Source organism: Arvicanthis niloticus, chromosome 27 (assembly GCF_011762505.2).
Source record: "Arvicanthis niloticus isolate mArvNil1 chromosome 27, mArvNil1.pat.X, whole genome shotgun sequence".
In the NCBI taxonomy this organism is placed as follows: Eukaryota; Metazoa; Chordata; class Mammalia; order Rodentia; family Muridae; genus Arvicanthis; species Arvicanthis niloticus.
Window position 1 is genome coordinate 18,591,379 of NC_133435.1, and position 19,097 is coordinate 18,610,475.

Sequence of the window (19,097 nt, forward strand, 5' to 3'; positions counted from 1 at the left end):
ATTCCTGACTAGGTGCCTTACATAGTCATTTGGGAAAACTTAGCTACTGATCCACCCCCTTGGGTGCGTCCTTTCCTTCCTAGTAGGGTCCTTGCTCTGAAAACTCAGCCAGAGCCATCAGTTGCTTCAGCCAAAAAGATGGAAGTTCATCAGGACGAAGGGATAGCAGATCTCCTTCTCTTAGAACCTCCTCCCCACTATCACCCTCCCTCCCCCCCCCCCCCAGCCTTAGCTCCCAGCCCTCCTGAGACCTGATTGGGATTACAACTCGGCAGGAGGTAAAGAAAACCTTAAGGTCTATTGCTAGGCTCTGTTAGCAGGTCTCAAGGCGCTGCCAAGCAACCCACTAAATTGACCAAGAGAAGTCAGGCAGGCCCCTGATGAGTTGCCCTCAGTCTTTCTAGAAGGACTCATGGAGGCATTCAGACAGTACACCCATATGACCCTTCTGTGGAGGAGCACAAGGCCACAGTAACCATGGCCTTCATAGACCAAGCTGCTAGGGATATCAGAAGAAAACTACAGAAAACAGAGGGATTGCAAGATAAGTCCCTGAAGGACTTAGTGCTAGCAGGGGAGAAAGTATTCCATAATAGGGAAACAGGAAGGAAAAGAAGAAAACAGAAAGAAGCAGAGGCTAGGCAACTACAGAATGAAAACGCCAGGATAGAAAACTAGAGACGATCCTAGCTACAGCAGTAAGGGAGAGTAGGGTGGGGTTGTGAGCCTCAACCACTCACTAGGAGACAACGGCCCCCTCTGGAGAAAGACCAATGTGCATATTGTAAAGAGCCGGGCGGTGGTGGGGCACGCACCTTTAATCCCAGCACTTGGGAGGCAGAGGCAGGCGGATTTCTGAGTTCGAGGCCAGCCTTCGAGGCCAGCCTGGTCTACCGAGTGAGTTTCAGGACAGCCAAAGGCTATACAGAGAAACCCTGTCTTGAAAAACCAAAAAAAAAAAAAAAAAAAAAAAAAGAATGGAGAAGGTCCTAATCAAAGGAAACCAGGGGAGGAGGCCAGACAAAAGGTGACTGGTGCCCCCACCCAGAAGATCCTGGCCTTGGGAGGTGAAAGTAAATAAGGGAGATGGGGTTTGGAGCCCTTCCCCGAACCCAGGGTAACCTTAAAAGTGGAGGGGAAAACTACTCAATTTTTGGTAGACATGGGGGCTCAGCACTCTGTCCTCCTCTACACAGAGGGACCATTGTCTAAGAAAAAGTCCTGGGTCCAAGGGGCCACAGGATCCAAACAATATTCATGGGCTACCTGAAGATCAGTTGGTCTAGGGGTGAGCCAGGTATCCCACTCATTCATGCTCATCCTAGAATGCCCCTCCCATGTACATGGAGCAATTTACCAACAAAGAGGACTTCTGACATCACCTGGAAAAGAGATCAAGAGTAAAGCTGAAATTCAGGCCCTCTTAAGTGCCCTCCTCAGACCGGCCAAGGTAATCATTATTCTCTGCCCAGGCCACCAAAAAGGATAAAGCTTCATAGCCAAGGGAAATAACTTGGCAGATAAGACTTCCAAAGAGGTGGCCATGGAGACCCTGTGCCCGTGTTAGTCTAAGAAGCCAAAGAGTGGCATTGGACTAAGGGTTGGCCTCACTTGGACTACACCAGGGAGGAGGAGGCCCAGATACCTGGTTACCATACCAATTACTATCTTGAGAGTGAGGGCCAATGGAAAACCCAAGAGGGAAAAGTTACACTACGTTGGGACCAGGCCCGAGACCTCCTATGACAAATGCATAAATGGACTCACCTGGGTAACAAAAAATTGGTTGAAGCCATTAAGAGATCTAAAATGTTTATCAAGGACTTAAGATACCTAACAGAGGAGATAGTAAAGAACGGCAGTCTGTCAACAGGTGAGTGCCTATCACACCAAGGTTGGTGCAGGAATGAGACCTAGGGAAAATAGACCAGGCGTGTTTTGGGAAGTAGACTTTACAGAAATCAAACCTGGAAAATATGGGTATCAGTATTTGCTAGTTTTTGCACATACCTTCTCAGGATGGCTAGAGGCCTTCCCCACCAAACAAGAGACAGCTTCGGTTGTAGCCAAGAAGATCCTGGAAGAAATCTTCCCCAGATTTGGAGCACCCAAGGTAATAGGTTCAGATAATGGGCCTGCCTTTGTGTTCCAGGTAAGTCAGGGTCTTGCAAAGGTATTGGGGTCCAATTGGAAACTTCATTGTGCATATCATCCCCAGAGCTCAGGACAGGTAGAAAGAATAAATAGAACCTTAAAAGAGACCTTAACTAAATTAACCTTAGAGAATGGCAGTAACTGGGTCGTGCTCCCTCCCCTGGCTTTGTTCAAAGCTAGAAACACCCGCTACCAGATGAATTTGACCCCTTTTGAAATCTCTATGGAGGACCCACTACTCTTGTGGCCTCAGGTCCTGACCTCAGAGGTGACCATGAGCTTCTAAAGAGACTGGTGGCACTCCAGACAGTCCAGAGGGAAATATGGTTCCAGCTATCTGCCCTTTATGCCCCAGGAACAACTGAAGTACCACACTGGTTCTAGATCAGTGACACCGTCTATGTCTGCCAACATAAGACCCAATCCCTGGAACCTCACTGGAAGGGCCCCTACCTGGTGCTGCTGATGACTCCCATGGCCGTCAGGATAGGCGGCATAGCTGCCTGGATACATGCTTCCCACATGAAACCAGTGACCTGTCCACCCCTTGCAGATCACCCATCTTGGAGTATAAAGAAAACAGACCATCCCTTAAAGCTCAAGATCACTAAACAGGCCAGCAAGAATGAAGATCCTCCTAAACCTTGTAGAAGCCCCAATCCTACTATACCAGTCAAGACTGGCTGCCAGGCCCAGCCCACACCAACCCACTAAACTAACTTGGCTTGTATTGTCAACCCTGACTGGTGATGAAGTAGCCAGAGTGTCTCAAAGTCATACCCCTTATACTTGGTGGCCAGATCTAGTGTTTGACCTTTGCCAGCTGGATGCTGGACTGGACTCTTGGAGATATCCCTACTTACCATGCATCTAACCTCCCCTTACACGATAACTCACAATGGGCTCAGGATACTGTGGTGGGGTGTGGTAACAAGTTTTTCTGCTGTGCCCTACTGACATGATTTCTATGTCTGCCCCAGGAACCCCCTCAGTAGGTCAGAAAAGTTTAGATGTGGGGGAGCAGACCAATTCTATTGCAAGGCTTGAGAATGTGAGACCACTGGACAGGCCCATTGGAAACTGTCCTCTTCCTAGGACTTAATTACTGTCACTAGAAACTTCTATTTTCCCCAATTGTGCTAGTTACAAACAGGTTATAAACACAAGCATCCCCCTGTGAGAGCTCAGGAGCCTGTGACCCTGTACGGGTTCAGTACAAAAAGGAAAAAAAGGTCAGAGAAGACTGGTTAAAAGGAAAGACATGGGGACTCTGGATATACATATCTGGACATGATAAGGGACTCCTTTTTACAGTCAAGCTTACCCTCCAAACTAGCCCCACTGACAGGACTCATTAACAAAAACTTTTTAGTGCTCAATTGTTGGGAGCTGACTCTTAGCAGAAAGCAGCTATCATCTTTGCAGTCATCTCGAGCCATATACCCTGACAAGAGACTTGTTTTCAACAGCCTACACCAGCTGAGCACACTCTGATAAACATCTTGTTTTTTCCAGATATCTTGTTTTGCTGTTTAGTGCCCCCAGATGCAAGGCATGTGGTATCCATGCCTGAAAGGCAGGTGATATCCACACCTGCAAGACACATGTGGTATCCACGCCTACAAGGCACATGGCAAAGCATATAAATACCCCCCAAATTTCCTTTCAATAAATGAGACTTGATCAGACCCTCTGTGCTGTCTCCATTCTTCATGTCTTTTCCCCTCCATCCCTACTCTCTCTCTTGCTAGACCCTGACCCACAGACTGGAGCAGCAGTTCGGGTGGGACACAGTGGCCCCCAAGCCTGGCAGTGTGTTCCTCAACATAGTGGCACTCAGCGTGGGGCAGCAAGAATAAGAGACCCAGTGAAGGATGTTACTAGAAGAAGGATCTGCCGAAAAGTCAGAAGTGAAACAAAGGTGATTGCCGTGGGAATCTGCTGCATCGAGAAAGGCAAGTCATAGTAATGAAAATGGGGCAAGAAATATGTCAGCCTGAACTCAGCTCTGTTTTTGTTTTGTTGTTTGCTGTTTACATGCATCAATTGTCTGCTTTTGTTTCATTGTTTGAATGCTGTGTTTCATGTTCAAAAGAAAAAGAAATCCATATGACCAAAGGTTGATGACGATTTGTCAGAGCCAGATTGTGCCGACCTAGGAGAAGAGGCAGTCAAATATTATGATCCTGAATGAATGGCCCTCTTCCCAAAGACCCCCTTCCTATGTGCCTCCGCCTCCAGATGCTCCTCCTATGGAGATGGTGGTTGTAGATCTCAGAAAGGAGTTACAGGACAAAATTTCTCTCCTTGAACAACAAATTTCTCTCCTTAAACAACAAATAGAGTTAGAAAAAGAGTATCAGGACTTAATTAATCAGCTACAAAAATTAAAGACAGGGAAGAGGTCTCGAGAGGGCAAGGCCACCCGAGAAAATCCCCCGGATTCTCACGTTCCTCAACCTGGAGTCCAAAGACAGTCCCTGCCCTCTAGCTTTAGTTCAGCCACAGATCAGCCAGAGGAGGGAGATGCTGAGGCTTGCCCTGTATCAGAGACCAGAGACACCCAAGGGGTTGCTTGGAGACATCATACAGGGTTTAATTTTCAAATCATTAAAGAATTAAAAAATGCAGTATCACAATATGGTGCCACTGCTCCCTTTACTCTTGTGATCTTAGAGTCTGCCACAGAGTGGCTGACCCCTGGTGATTGTAATACTTTAGTGAGAGCAGTTCTTAGCGGTGGTGACCATCTTATTTGAAAATCAGAGTATCATGAGAATTGTAAAGAGACAGCTAGGAGAAACATTCAGGCAGGCAATGGTTGGTCCTTTGATGCCTTAGTAGGAGAAGGGCAATTTGCTTCTAGTGATAACCAGATGCAATATGACCCAGGTTTATTCACTCAAATTCAAAATGCAGCCATGAAGGCTTGGCGTAAACTTCCAGCAAAGGGAGACCCTGGTGCATCTTTGATAGCAGTCAGACAAGGGCCTGATGAACGATTTTCTGATTTTGTTCATCGATTAATGACAACAGCAGGGAGGATTTTTGGTAATGCAGAGGCAGGTGTAGATTATGTGAAACAACTTGCATATGAAAATGCCAATTCTGCCTGCCAAGCGGCCATTAGACCCTACAGGAAAAAGACAGACCTTACTGTGTATATCAGAGTCTGTTCTGACATAGGGCCCTCCTACCAACAGGGTTTAGCTATGGTGGCTGCCATGCAAGAACAATCAAGAGATTTTTTGGCAAGTAGAGACAAAAAGGCTTCTTTTAAGTGTGGCAAGCCTAGATACTTTGCAAAATATTGCAAAGCAAATAATGAGTTAACCCAGAGACAGCCCAGAAAATAGCCTGGGCTATGCCCACATTGCAAACATGGAAGGCATTAGGCTAATGAATGTAGGTCCAAGACAGATGCACAAGGAAACACCCTTTCTCATAATCAGGGAAACGGAACATGGGCTATCCCCAGGCCCTGAACCAACACAAACCAAAACAGGCTTATAGGGCAGTCAGTTTCATACCAGCAAACAACAACCCCTTTCAGAACTTAGTTGAGCAACACCAGGAAGTGCAGGACTGGACCTCAGTTCTGCCACTCATACAGTATTAACCCCAGAAATGCGACCTCAGGCTTTACCCACTGGAGTGTTTGGACTGCTCTATCCAAACATGTTTGGCCTGGTAGTGGGAAGAAGCAGTGCTACTATGCAGGGACTACAAATTTTTCCTGGAGTTATAGACAATGATTATCAAGGTGAGATTAAGATAATGGCCAAGGCAATACAGAATATAGTCACCATTAGTACAAGAAGGAAGATAGCTCAACTATTGTTACTTCCACTGTTTCCTATTAATCACAAATATAAGAGTCCTAAGAGAGGGGATCAAGGCTTTGGTTCCTCTGATGCATACTGGGTACAATCTATAGTTAAACAAATGATGACACTATGATGTCACTATGGCTGGATGGAAAGACATTCCAAGGCTTGGTTGATACAGGAGCTGATGTGACAATCATAAAACAGAGTGATTAGCCCGCCACCTGGCCTCTTACTCCAACCTTAACCAATCTAAGGGGTATTGGCTAAAGTCAAAACCCATAACAAAGCTCTAAGGTGCTAATGTGGAAAGATAAAGAAGGAAATACAGGAAATATACAACTCTATGTCATCCTGGGCCTTCCCATTAATCTCTGGGGCTGAGATTTGTTATCCCAGTTAGGATTGATTATGTGCAGCCCTAATGAACTATGAAGGAAAATCTGCTCCAGATAGATTTTGGCATCCTGATACCAAAAAGAATTTTGCAACAGACCTCTGGAAAGACCCATTAACTGGAACCTGGAATGGACCAGATCCAGTGTTTATCTGGGGAAGAGGTTCTGTCTGCATATATTCCCAAATGGCAGATGCCTCACACTGGCTGCCAGAGAGACTGATTAAACAAATAGACAACAATAACAAATCCAGGGAGGAGAAACCCCTTGAGAAGCATATTTTTTTTTCTTTGCAGAAAACATGAAGGCTTTCAAACTGGAACAGATCAACCAGCAAATCTGACTTGGGAAGTTCTCAATGCAGCCAGGGTAGCTCTATTGGACTCTTGGTCCCCCAACTTATGATTTCATGGGGTACCCTTAAAAAAGGATGCTGCTTTTATACTGACTATTCAGGCATTGTTAAGTCTCTTGTCTCTTGGGTTCATGATGTTCAACAGATTGATAGCTTTTGTACGACAACAGATAAATGCTATTCAAATGAAACCCATACAGGTCTGTTATTACAGGCTGGAAGTAGGGGACTCCAAAACCTCTGTCATCAAGACTGATGAGGATTAACCCCTAACTTATGCACTAAGCTGGATAGTCAATGACGGGTAAGAGAACACTTAAAGACCCTTGCCCCTAACTGGGAGGCCTCACCATCCTAAGACAGGAGCTCAACCAATGGCTGTTGAGTATCCAAAGATGAAAAAGGGAAGCTGGGGTCCTTTGTTCTAACCTAAGACAGGCACAGTTTCCGTAAGTTTTCCCAGCCTTCCCTTTTGAAAAAAAATTTAAAAGGGGGGACCTGTTAGGAGCCGACTCCTAGCAGAAAGCGGCTATCATCTTTGCAGTCATCTCGGGCCATATACCCTGACAAGAGACTTGTTTTCAACAGCCTACAACATCTGAGCACACTCTGATAAATATCTTGTTTATCCCACATATCTTGTTTTGCTGTTTAGTGCCCCCAGCTGCAATGCGCACATGGTATCCATGCCTGCAAGGCAGGTGATATCCACACCTGCAAGACACATGTGGTATCCATACCTACAAGGCACTTGGCAGAGCATATAAATACCCCGGAATTCCTTTCAATAAATGAGACTTGATCAGACCTTCTGTCTTGTCTCCATTCTTCATGTCTCTTCCCCTGCATCCCTACCCTCTCTCTTGCTAGACCCTGACCCACAGACCGGAACAGCAGCTCAGGCTGGGACACAGTGGCTCCCAAGCAGGGCAGTGTGGGCCTCAACATTCAATGAGTCTAGACCTGAAAAGACTCTATTCTGCTGGCTCTGCTATGATGTAGCTCCCTCCTATTACGAGGGGCTTGCTTTTACCTCCCCCACTGTTAGTTTATCTAATAAATCCTCGTTCTGCCATTGGGTCCAAAATTCAGGAGTAGGAGTAACCCTACAAGAAGTAAAAGGTATGGGACTCTGCCTTGGTCAAGTCCCTTCTACACATCAGTTTCTCTGTAAGGAGACCTATTCCCTCTCCCTTAACTACTTCTTACATAGTCCTGCCTGAGAATGGGTGGTGGGTGGACCTGCTCCACTGGACTGACGCCCTTCGTCCACCTCAAGAAGTTTCCTTCTTGGGTTCCCGGTGGTGTGGCTTGTTGTGCTTCACAATAGCAAAAGAAACCCTAAGGGGGATCACACAGTATGGTTTTCCATTCTTTGTCAACCCAAGGCTGTGTAAACCTTCTGGAACAGCAACTAGTGGGTTGCTAACACTACATGTTCCTTTCAGGTAAGGCCTCTGATGTTTAGTCTCAATAGCATGAAGGATTGGCCAAAAATTGGCCAGAAGGGAAACTTCACTAATCCTTACGTGTTTCCTTGTTGTGCAGTTGTCACTTTTACTCGATGAAGGCTGGTTTTCTTTAAAGGTTTAGTTGGTGAGTCTGAGTCAGTCAAGAACAGTGGAGAGCCACTCCCAGCCCAGGGTTGCTGGCCATTTACCCTGCATTTGTTTATCTCTGTCTCATCACCCAGAAGAAGGGCAGTGGCAGGCTCCCGCTCTGGCATGGCTGGACCATCCTCTGCAGTCAAGTGGCTCTGGGGTAGTCATTCTCTTCCTAGCCCAGTTAACCAGAGACTAAATCAGAACTGTAGGTACAGCAGCGCTCTTCAGTCCCTTATTTGGACCGTAATTTAACTTCTGTGGGAAAACAATTATCAAGGCAAATCATAGGCATTCCTGAAAGTAGTTTAACAAGACTATTTTTAAAATATATGTGCATGAGTCTATTTATGTGCGGTGCCCACAGAGGCTGGGGTGGGGGAGGGGGCATCAGATCTCCTGGGATTGAAGTTGTAGGTGGCTATGACTTGTTTTATGTGGGTTCTGAGAGCCAAACCTGAGTCCTCTACAAGAGCAGTAAATACTCTTAACTGCTAAAGCCATGTCTCCAGACCTAAAACAAGTACACTTTACATGGGAGAAATAGTCACTCAAACTATTAAGAGGCAATGGGCACCCCAAACTATAGCTAATCTTTGTTTAAACAAACAGGGTTTTCGCTGATGCTAGACTTGAAAGCACAGTCCAGACAAACAACTTTGTTAGTATTCTGTCCCTGGGCACCAGTCCAAGAGCAGCATAATTATTCTTCCAGGACAATGACAGTGAGCTATCTCATGTTCAGCCTCTGATGGGGTAACCACATCCTTTGTGATGAGTGGCTGACTACCAGCTGGGTTTGCTTTCTCAGTATTCCTGTTGCTTGTAATGAAGACATGCTTGTGAGTCTGTGTCGGCAGTATTTGGTTTTTCAGCTTGGAGGATGCAGTGATATTTGAAGAGGTCAATCTACCTCTTCAAAAGAATTGTGAGAAGAGAAAAAAGAAAGTTCTAGGGAGATAGTCACTTCCAGGACTCGGGAATAATCTGTGGTTGTCCAGGAGCTTGGTTTGTTTGTGTGCTCCATTGCAAGCCAGGGACAGTATGGAAAGGAACTTGGGGGGTTAGCGTCAAAACCTCTAGTCAGAGAGCTGGTGCGACTGTGCACATCTCTGGATGTGGATGCTTGGAAGATCAGGAACGCAAGTTTACCTTCAACTACATAGGGAGTTCTGGGGCAGCCTGAGCTACGTCAGAAGAGCCTGTCTCAAAACCAATAGAAAGAGACGTCTAATGACTTGTTTAGGCATTGCTGAAGTAGGTGGCCTTAGGGAGAAAGGAGAAATAATCAGAGTTGTCTCAGCTGTACTGAGACCTGGGTGAGGGCTTACCCCCAAACCGCAGCCGTAACCAATAGACATGTATGCGATGTCTTCCTCCTGATAACCACAACCAAGCAAGCAAAAACCAGAACGAGCGAAGCCATTTATAATGTTTATAGAACTCGATGTATGCAATAAACCATTTCCATAATAATCCACATACTATTAATAATGAACTGACTTTTCACCTGGGAGTATTAAGTCATCAAAATCCAGTATTGTCTTACACGTCTCAGTTCTGACTGGTCACATTCCAAATAGTCGTGTGTAGTTGGTACCTGTGTGTATCAACAGCCTTGGCATCGCTCAGCAAGACTGGAGCAGTATACGGGAGAGGCAGCCAGAAACTCTGATATACTGGATTCACTTTCTCCCTTGAACTCCAGGAAAGCCAAATGCTGAGAACTAAGCTACACCTTGTCGACTGCCATGTTCTGCAATTTCGGAGTTTACACTCAGAAGGTTCAGAATGACTATCTGGTTAAAGAGGAAGTTATGTATCCCCAGAAGCAGTTTCACTTCCCTGATATTACTTTTACTATTGAAAACTTGGGTGACTGACTGATACGGCTGTGGCGAGACACCATGACCACAGCACCTCTTAAAAAGAAAGCATTTAATTAGGGGCTGCTTACAGTTTCAGGGGCTTAGTCCATTATCATCAAGTCAGAGAGCATGATGGCAGGCAGGAGACGTGCTGGAGAAGTAGCTGAGAACTACAGCCTGATCTGCAAGCTGGGGGTGGGGGTGGGGGAGCTGGACCTGACATGGGCTTTTGGAACCTCAAAGTCCACCCCATGTCACACTTCCTCTAACAAAGCCATACCACCCTCCTAATCTAATCTTTTCAAATGTTTTCACTCCCTGATTCAAATATATGAGTCTATAGTGGCCATTCTTATTGAAGCCACCACGGTGGGGGAAGAGTTTGAATGCTCAACTTATGCCAGCATCTGTCAGAGTGCATGCTTGGTGAGGAGCAGCCCTCTAGGGCTGGGGGATGGGGCTCAGTTGATGAAGTGCTAGCTTGTCATACAGGGAATCCTGGCTTCCAGCCACCATATCAGCTAAGTATGGTGATGCATTCTGAGGGGGGGGGGGGAGACACTGAGCTTGTCCCCAGTAGCTATGCTGGTGGCACGCTCAGCACAGTTGGGAGATGAACAGGAGTGAAGCTGTATATCTGAAAGAGCAAGTAATCGAGGGCAGAGACAAAATGGAAAGACTGGAGAACGCCACTGTTTGAAGCAGGAGTTCCTGGGGACTGGGGTAGCAGGGGTCACTGGGAGCAAACCTCTGACATGTGGGGCCAGGCACAGGCTGTGGGAGAGACATCTATTTGTTTTTTTGGCTATGAGGATAATAACAAGATGCGACCAGACCAGGAGAGCTAATGGACTGCAGATGGAGCACTGGCTGGGAAGTGGGTCCAGCTGGAGACTTTGAACTGGAACCAGCTCGCTCATTTTCAGCCATGCGTGTGGCCTGTGAAGTAAAACAAGGGGTTCCTCGTAGATAATTATGAGTTACTCCCGGTGGGGGGAGGATCAGGGATTATCTTGGTGTGGAAAAATAGAAGCAGACGATTGTGGAAACAACATCATTTGTGCCCCAAGGGCAACTGCTGCGGTGAGAGCTGGTGCCTGAGCCGCCGGTTCAGCGTGTAGGAGATGCTCAGTACCTAAGGGCAGCAGGTATAGAGTCGGAACTTCCTGTTAGGCAGGTGAGATGTGCAGATATCCCAAGTTAGACAGAAGGAACCACTAGGAGACGGGGCCCAAGCTGCACCTTAGCTTGTCTGTGTTCTTCTCTCTCTCCTGCTCTCTTTTTCCCTTTTTTTTTTTTTAAACCTTGCTCTAAATAATTTTATATTCTGTTTTGTTTCCTTTTTTGAGACAAGGTTTCTCTGTGTGGCTCTGGCTATCCTGGAAGTCACTCTGTAGACCAGGGTGGCCTCAAACTCACAGAGATCCACCTGCTTCTGTCTCCTGAATGCTGGGATTAAAGGCATGTGCTACCACTACCCCTTTTTCTTTCCTTCCTTCCTTCTTTCCTTCTTTCTCTCTCTCTTTCTTTCATTCAAGATTTATTTATTTATTTTATATATGTGAGTACACCGTCACTCTCTTCAGACACACCAGAAGAGGACATCAGGTCCCATTACAGATGGTTGTGAGCCACCATGTGTTTACTGGGAACTGAACTCAGGACCTCTGGCAGAGCAGTCAGCTGAGCCATCTCTACACACACACACACACACACACACACACACACACACACACACACACACCGGGTTTTCTTTCTTAATAAGAACATCTCATGCTCACATAATCCAGACTGGTCTCAAATTCCTTATATAGCCAAGGATGACCTTAAATTTTGATCCTCCTGCCTCTACCTTCCAAGTGCTGGGATTACAAGGGTCTATCACCACACTTTATTTATGGAGTACTGGGTTCTAGCCCAGGGCTTTGAGCATGATAGGCACGCAGTCACCCAAATGATCTGTGTCTCCAACCCTGATGGGGGCAACTTCTGCAGATATCTTATATTCAGTAGGATAACCTAAGTGTTGATTGGGGAAGATTCTAAATGTAGCTGGTTTTGTATTTAAAAAATTAATTCTTTAAACTGGTAGCATTCATGAGACCCTGAGTTATCTCCCCACCCCATAAACCAGGTATAGTGACTCACACCCAAAATCTCAGTACTTAAGATATAGACACAGGAGGATCACAGGTTGAGCCATCCTGTGCTATACAACAAATTTGAGGCTAGCCTGGGCTGAATGAAATCATCTTTCTTTTCTTGTCTTATTCTTTCTTTTCTCTTCTTTTTTTCCTTTTAAAGACATGTTTTCTCTTCTCTCCTAGAACTTGCTCTGTAAGACTGGCCTCTAACTCAACAGCTAAATGAGACCATTTCTTAAGAAAACAAACAAACAAAAAAGCCGGTGGTGGCAGTGGAGTGCTTTAATCCCAGCACTCCAGAGACAGAAGCAGGCAGATCTCTGATCAAGGCCAGCCTGGTCTACAGAGTGAGTTCCAGGACAGCCAAGGTGACACAGGAAAACCCTGTTTTTAAAAAAACCAAAAGAAAAAAAAAAAAAAAAAAAAAAGGTCAATGGGCCAGGCATAATGGCGTAAGCCTTTAATCCCAGCACTTAGAATGGCAGAGGCTGGCAGAACTCTGTGAGTTCCAGACCAGCTAGGGCTACATAATGAGACCTTGCCTCAGAGAGTGGAAGGGGCAGGGAGTGAGAAGTACATTCACACCTGACCGGAATTAAAGCAGCTGACCAGATTTTAGGTTGTCTCCCCTTTGTTGGGTGTTCTAGGATCTGTAACAATAGACCTCCTCTGTACACATGTGTATACACTTGGACAGCCTGGTGTCTACGGATGGCTGGGGCTCACAGTCTCAACTGTGCTCCAGCACTCCCTCTGAGGGTGTCTGAGCTCTCTATTCGAGGCCTGAACCCCACCCTGGCACCCCCATCCCCTGGGCCTGAGCCTCCCAGGTCAAGGCAATCTTTTTCTTCCTCATGTTAACACATAAGGCTAGAGGGCTGCTGCCGTGACAGGCCTGGCCTGGGGATGGGTACTTGGACACAGCCTCGGTACTTCCGTGAGGTGACTACGTAGACAGAGGAATTAACCAGGCCAAGTGGCCCACGCAGGGAGCACTATGAGGTGCCCTGAAAACCTTGACGTGGAACCCAGAAATGAGTTAGGGTAACCATGTAAACGTAAATGCCTCAGATGGGTAAGATATGGGAGTTAGGGTATATGCTCCCACCTGTTTGCTGATGGCTGACCTGAATAGAAAAGGCCTTTTATTTTCATGCTGAAATCATGCAGCAGGAATGGAAATGTAACTCAGTTGGCAGAGCGCTCACCTTGCACGCCACATGTTGAATTCCTTTCAGCTCGGACTACATGAGACACTGTCAGAAAGGGAAAGAAAAGAAACTGGAAGCCAAAGAAAAAAAGATTCCCGGCCTCAGATATACCCATAGTCAACTGGTGTTCCAGAGCGGGTTACTTAGGAAAGAGACTTTCGCTCTGAGTTGGAAGAGAGCCCCCAAGGCCTGTGGGAGCCATACTGTAGCCTGCCCGCTGTGTCTTGGCTCCAGGAGCCAGCCTTGGGCCAGGAGAGACAGCCAGGCAGAGGTTGAGGTCTCCAGTGTGTTCTCCACACAGCACAAGCCTCTGGACTGCGTCATCTGCTTGAGATCTCTTCCCCTAGGGCTTCTGAGGTGGAGAAGTATTTCACAACTCGACACCACAAAATACTCCCGAGTACTGAATTACCTAAAAGATGCTTAGTCTTTGAGGGCACGGATGAGGAGAGCAAATGGGCTGACACCATAAGGAACAGCTAGAAATGTGAGGTTTGAAATGATATTTGTTCCCTAATTGAATATAAGAGATGTTGCTGTTTGGAGGCTACAGAGTCTCTGCCAGGGTAACAGTAACTACTTTCCTTTGACTCAGCCTCCGCGGGCCCTGCCAGCTCTGCGGAGATGGCTTGGTAATGTTTTCGGCTGGTGGAATCCAGGTCCCCTAGCCCTTTAAGTTGGCCAAATACATGCACACAGAGACCTCATACATACTCTCAAGTATGGAAGGGTGACTCAACCCCTGAGTGAGTTTCAAACCCATGGCGCTCATCTGTGAGCCATCTAACTGTAGGTTGTTCTTCCTGGTGGTGTGTGCAGCCCAGAGAGCTAGGACACAGGCTTGAGAATCACTCTGACCTTCGGACGAGCTTCTAATTCTCTTTAACATATTTTTCCTTTTACTGTCTCATTTGGGTGAATGCCGGGGAAGCTGGTAAAAAGCACACATCCTGGTTCTCATCTGAGAGTTAAAAAGGTAAGCCAGGAGCCATCAAGGGCTCACCGTTGCTCACCCACTGAGTAAATGAGAAGCAGGTCTGGGGATGAGGTCAGTCTCTTTGGGTGGTCTCTGGACTCAGGCTTTCTATAGTTTCCCAGCTCTGAAGAAGCCTAATGCATGCACCTAAATCTCCCCATGTCTGATCTGTAGGTGAGGCTGGAGACTACCCTTCTATCTGAAGTTTCAGTCAGGTCCCCTTCTCTCCTCCTTATGGCAGGAGTACAAATAAACTCAGGACAGCTAGACCGCATGGGATTTGCAGTTTTTATATAGCCTTAATGAAACGTGAAGCTATGACAGGCGCCATAGTTCAACACCAATACAACCCATCAGAAATCTAGTGTGCCAGGGTGCTGTGTGGCTTTGGATCCCCAGATGTAACTTAGTTTGATGATGGTTGTCTTATTCAGGTTGCTGGGGGCCAGGGGAGGACAACTTTGCTCTGACCCTCTTGGTTCTTCATTATCTGTGCACACATCAATTTTTTTTTCTGCCATTTCTAGTGTGTGTGTGTGTGTGTGGTGTGTGCACGTGTACTCAAATGAGTGAATACATATGTCCATGCACTTTGTGCAGTATGCATGTGTGTTCTGTTTGTATATATATGTGTATGTTTGCCTACATTATATAGGTGTGTGCATTGTGGGCATGCATTTGTCCATGTTTTGTGCATCTACATGTGTGTTTTCACATGTGTGCATGTGCTCTGTGTGTTCATGTCTGTGTGTATACATGTGTACACAGTTCTCTGCAGAATAGCTGCTGTCTCATTATTACAAGTACTGGCCTGCCTACACACTCTTTTTCTCCTGAATGCTGTTCTCAGTGAGTCTGTCTCCGATTATCGACTGTGGGTTACATCACCCTGCTCTCCTCAGGAAGGGAGAAGCTGCTTATGTTTCTCAAGACATTTTCTGGGTTATGTGGTAAGATCTGGCTTCCTGCAGAGCACCGAGAGGCAGATCCAGAAAAGAAAGCAACCCTGTGCCCCTGGCATTTCCTGGTTGCCCACAACCCCCCTCTGCAGCTGACATTGATAAAAAGCTCATCAAAGGAAGCGGCCATGCTCTCTGTGGGTTTTGAAAACATCACTTAGTGTGGGAGGCAGAATCACATTTAAGATGCAGATCGGGGTCTTTTTTTTTTTTTTTTCCAGAGAGTGTGACATATGTTGTCTCCAACTCATTAGATATCACATCCTAAAAACTCAACACAGCCTTGAAATTAGTTCAGAATGAGTATATTTTAAAGTATAACTTGACACTCCTGAAAAACACAGTAGCACTCCTGAAAGAAGTGCGTGGACATTTATACTCACTCGTTTGAGCACACGTGCTTTTCTTGCAGGGCATGATTCCACATTACACAATCCCCAGTGCTCCAGCTCCAGAGCACTGGGTGCACCCTTCTGGCCTCCGTGAGCCTGCGCTCATTTGTGCAGACACAGGCACACACATTTTAAAAATTATTTATTTATTGGTTTTTTAAGACTGGGTTTCTCTATGTAGCCCTGGCTGTCCTGGAACTCGCTCTATAAACCAGGCTGACCTCGAAACCAGAGATCTGCCTGCCTCTGCCTCCCAAGCTCTGGAATTAAAGGTGAACGCCTCGATACCCGGTCCATTTTCTAGATGTATTGTGCAAGCATTCTGTGTATAAGTGTGAGTTGCTAGGGACCGAACCCAGAGCCTCTCATGAGCCAGGCAAGTCAACCGCCCTCACAGCACAAGTAGATTTTGGTACCTGTGGTGCTGCTCATCGAGGTATGCTGTTCAACAGTAGACGTTTTTCCTCTCAGAGTTTTCTCATCTGCCTGGTTCTGGTTCTTTCAGGAACATTCTGACTCTCTCTGTTAGTCTTCTATCTCTCTTCATTTTTGTGTGGTATTTATTTCTTTATTTAACTTTAGTTTTTTGAGATAGGGTCTCTAGTCCTGGCTATCCAGGAACTTGTTATGTAGGCCAGGCTGGCCTCAAACTTGCAGAGATCTTCCTGCCTCTGCCTTCCCCTTTGAATGCTGGGACTGAAGGCATGCACCACCAAGCTCCGCTTATGTGATTCTTGTTTTTGTTTTTTTTTTTTTTTTTTAATTTTAACATCTGGGAGATTTCCTTTCTCTTTAAATTTTTCTTTCAGCAATTGTTTTAATGTCCAGCTCCTTTTTTAATTTTTATTTTTATGTTCTCAGAAGGTGTGTGTGTGTGTGTGTGTGTGTGTAGATCAGAGGACAACTTTTCTCTTTCCACTCTGTGGATTCCAAGGATTAAACCCAGGTTGTCAGCGTTGATAGCAAGCTCCCTCACCCACCGAGCCGTCTGGCCAACTCCATGTGACAGCACCCTGTCTTGTTTAATGGACAAGATGCCCTCTGAAGACACTGTCCACAGACTCTGGTTCTAAGTCTTTTGTTCCCTGACTTTGTTTTGCTTCCTCCGGGAACGAGTTTCTCTGTCTGTCTCACTCGCTTGCTCGTTCTTTCTAGCTGGCCTGTGGGTGCTGCTTAGGTTTCAGTCTGCCTTTAGAGGAAGAGCCAAGCAGAGCAGTGCACATGTGTAATCCCAGCATCCAGAGTCAGCAGGATCACCACAGGTGATCTGCATAGTGAGTCCCAGACCAGCCAGGGCTACATGATGAGACCCTGTCTCAAAACAGCAGAAGAAAAGAAGGAAGGGAGGGGTAAGGAAGCAGGGAGGATGGAGAGCAAGGTGTGTAGGTCTGTCAGTCACAGCCATCCTGGGCAGTACTAGTTCTACAGATACTTAATTATGGCAGAAGCTTCCAAAAAAAAAATAATGTTTAAATGTTTAAATTTTCCCAATGGTACAGATCCTAGCTTCCAAGCATTTGTGGGTAAGAGATAAAAGTAACGGTGGCTCCCCTGTCAGTCAGCTACCTTCCTCATAGCCTAGCTCAGGGGAGGCTCTGGCTTCTGGCTCTGCCCACTCCCCACCCCCTCTAAACACACCTGTGTGTTTGACTGTAGTTCCACAGACCGAGGCTTCCTCAACCCCAAGCTTCTGCTGGGCCATCAGCTGCAGACAGAGCCAGCTGCTGACAGCTGGGCAGTTAGGAGCTCTGGGCCTTGTGCCTGTGGGGCCAGTGCTAAAAATAGCCCTGATTACAGATTTGCCTCTTGTTAACCGATGGCACTTTATGGCTCTCCATTCAAAATAGGTCTGGCCGGTGTTTAGTCTCTCTGGGGGGCAGCTGTAAAGGCCACTTCATTTCACAGCTAAGGAGAGTTACAAGGCAATTAAAACATTTTTGTCTTTTCTCTTTTATGATTATTCCTCTGTGGTAGCTACAGCAAAGCACTTGCTGTTCCGACTAGCTACCAGGCACCAGGCACCTTGGACTCTGGGGACAAGCATCAGGGCACACTAGCCTAGACTCAGAGTTTGAGCCATAACTGGTTATTCTTTACAGGTTGAGAAGAAGAATCAGGAATAGTTTGGTCTGAACACACAGGTAGGCAGCTGTTAGTCACTTCACTGGGGAGCATCTTCCCTTCAGGAAGACAAACACTTCTTGGGAAAATAAAATATATGCTCAAAATTTTTATGCATTCCCTCTTGTGATAAATGAAGTGGTTTGCATAAATAAATATATACCCTCGCCATGTGAAAGCGATTAGAGAAAACCAGTGTCTTACATAATCTACCTCTAGATTGTAGTAAATAATGTTAATCCTGACCACTATGTGGAAAGAGGGGCTATCATAATCTTTACATTAATCTCCATGTGTACAGTATCCTCTTCAGTGTTCAAAACGCCCCCTTAGGTGAGGTCTGAGGGGATGGCTCATAGCTTTGCAAGTATGAGGTCCCAGATTTCAACCCCCAGAACCCACATTAAAAAAACAATCATGGTAACACTCACTTGTAAACCAATGTTGGGGGAGGAAGAGATGACCAGATCCTGGGGGCTCACAGATCACACAGTCTAGTTTATGTCCCAAAAGCCTTATCTCAAAAGATGGCTGTCACCTGAGGAACAACAGCCGAGGCTGACGTTTGAGCTCCGAATACTACCTCACCACACTCAAACGCACCCGAGCAGACATGAACAGCAAAAGAAAATCCCCATGGTTTCTTCTCAGGGCTGTCATAGTGCAGGGCAGGCATTACCACCACAGATGACCACACAGAGCCTTAGAGGGGTCCTGAGGTGAGGAGGTGGCCTGGGATGTGCTGGGAGGCCTGAGGAAAGGTGAGGGGGAGATGAGAAAGAAAAGACATATAAAGGATTCTTCAACTCAGCCAGAAAGATTCAGCCAAATAGTAATCTGTAGCCATTATGAAAATTTCAGAAAGGAAACGATTAGCATGCAAACGAGATGCAGATGTGACTGGAAATGCCTCTGCTCTCCTCGGAGACGCCAGCGTGGGCGCTCAGAACTAAGAGGGCTTGCATCAAAGCCTCAAAGGACCACTGAGGTAAACGGGCCCACATCCCTTGTTTTATGGATGAGATGGGAGATGAGGCAGTTGCAGTGACCAATGCAGAGTTACCCAATACCTGCAGATGTTTACAGTATTC

The 19,097-nt window shown here is 46.3% G+C and overlaps 2 long non-coding RNA genes across 2 annotated transcripts in view; one reads left to right on the plus strand and one right to left on the minus strand.

The window, feature by feature from the left end:
* Positions 1-262: 262 nt before the first annotated feature.
* Positions 263-17,625, minus strand: LOC143439753 (uncharacterized). Its single transcript, XR_013107791.1, has 4 exons — positions 17,524-17,625; positions 13,556-13,603; positions 8,264-11,338; positions 263-4,309 (listed from the first exon to the last, which is right to left on the minus strand). It is a non-coding gene; the product is annotated as an uncharacterized LOC143439753 (long non-coding RNA).
* Positions 14,065-19,097, plus strand: part of LOC143439752 (uncharacterized) — a 15,736-nt gene continuing 10,703 nt past the window's right edge. Inside the window, exon 1 of the long non-coding RNA XR_013107790.1 lies at positions 14,065-14,534. This is a non-coding gene — a long non-coding RNA (uncharacterized LOC143439752). The remainder of the gene's footprint in view (positions 14,535-19,097) is intronic.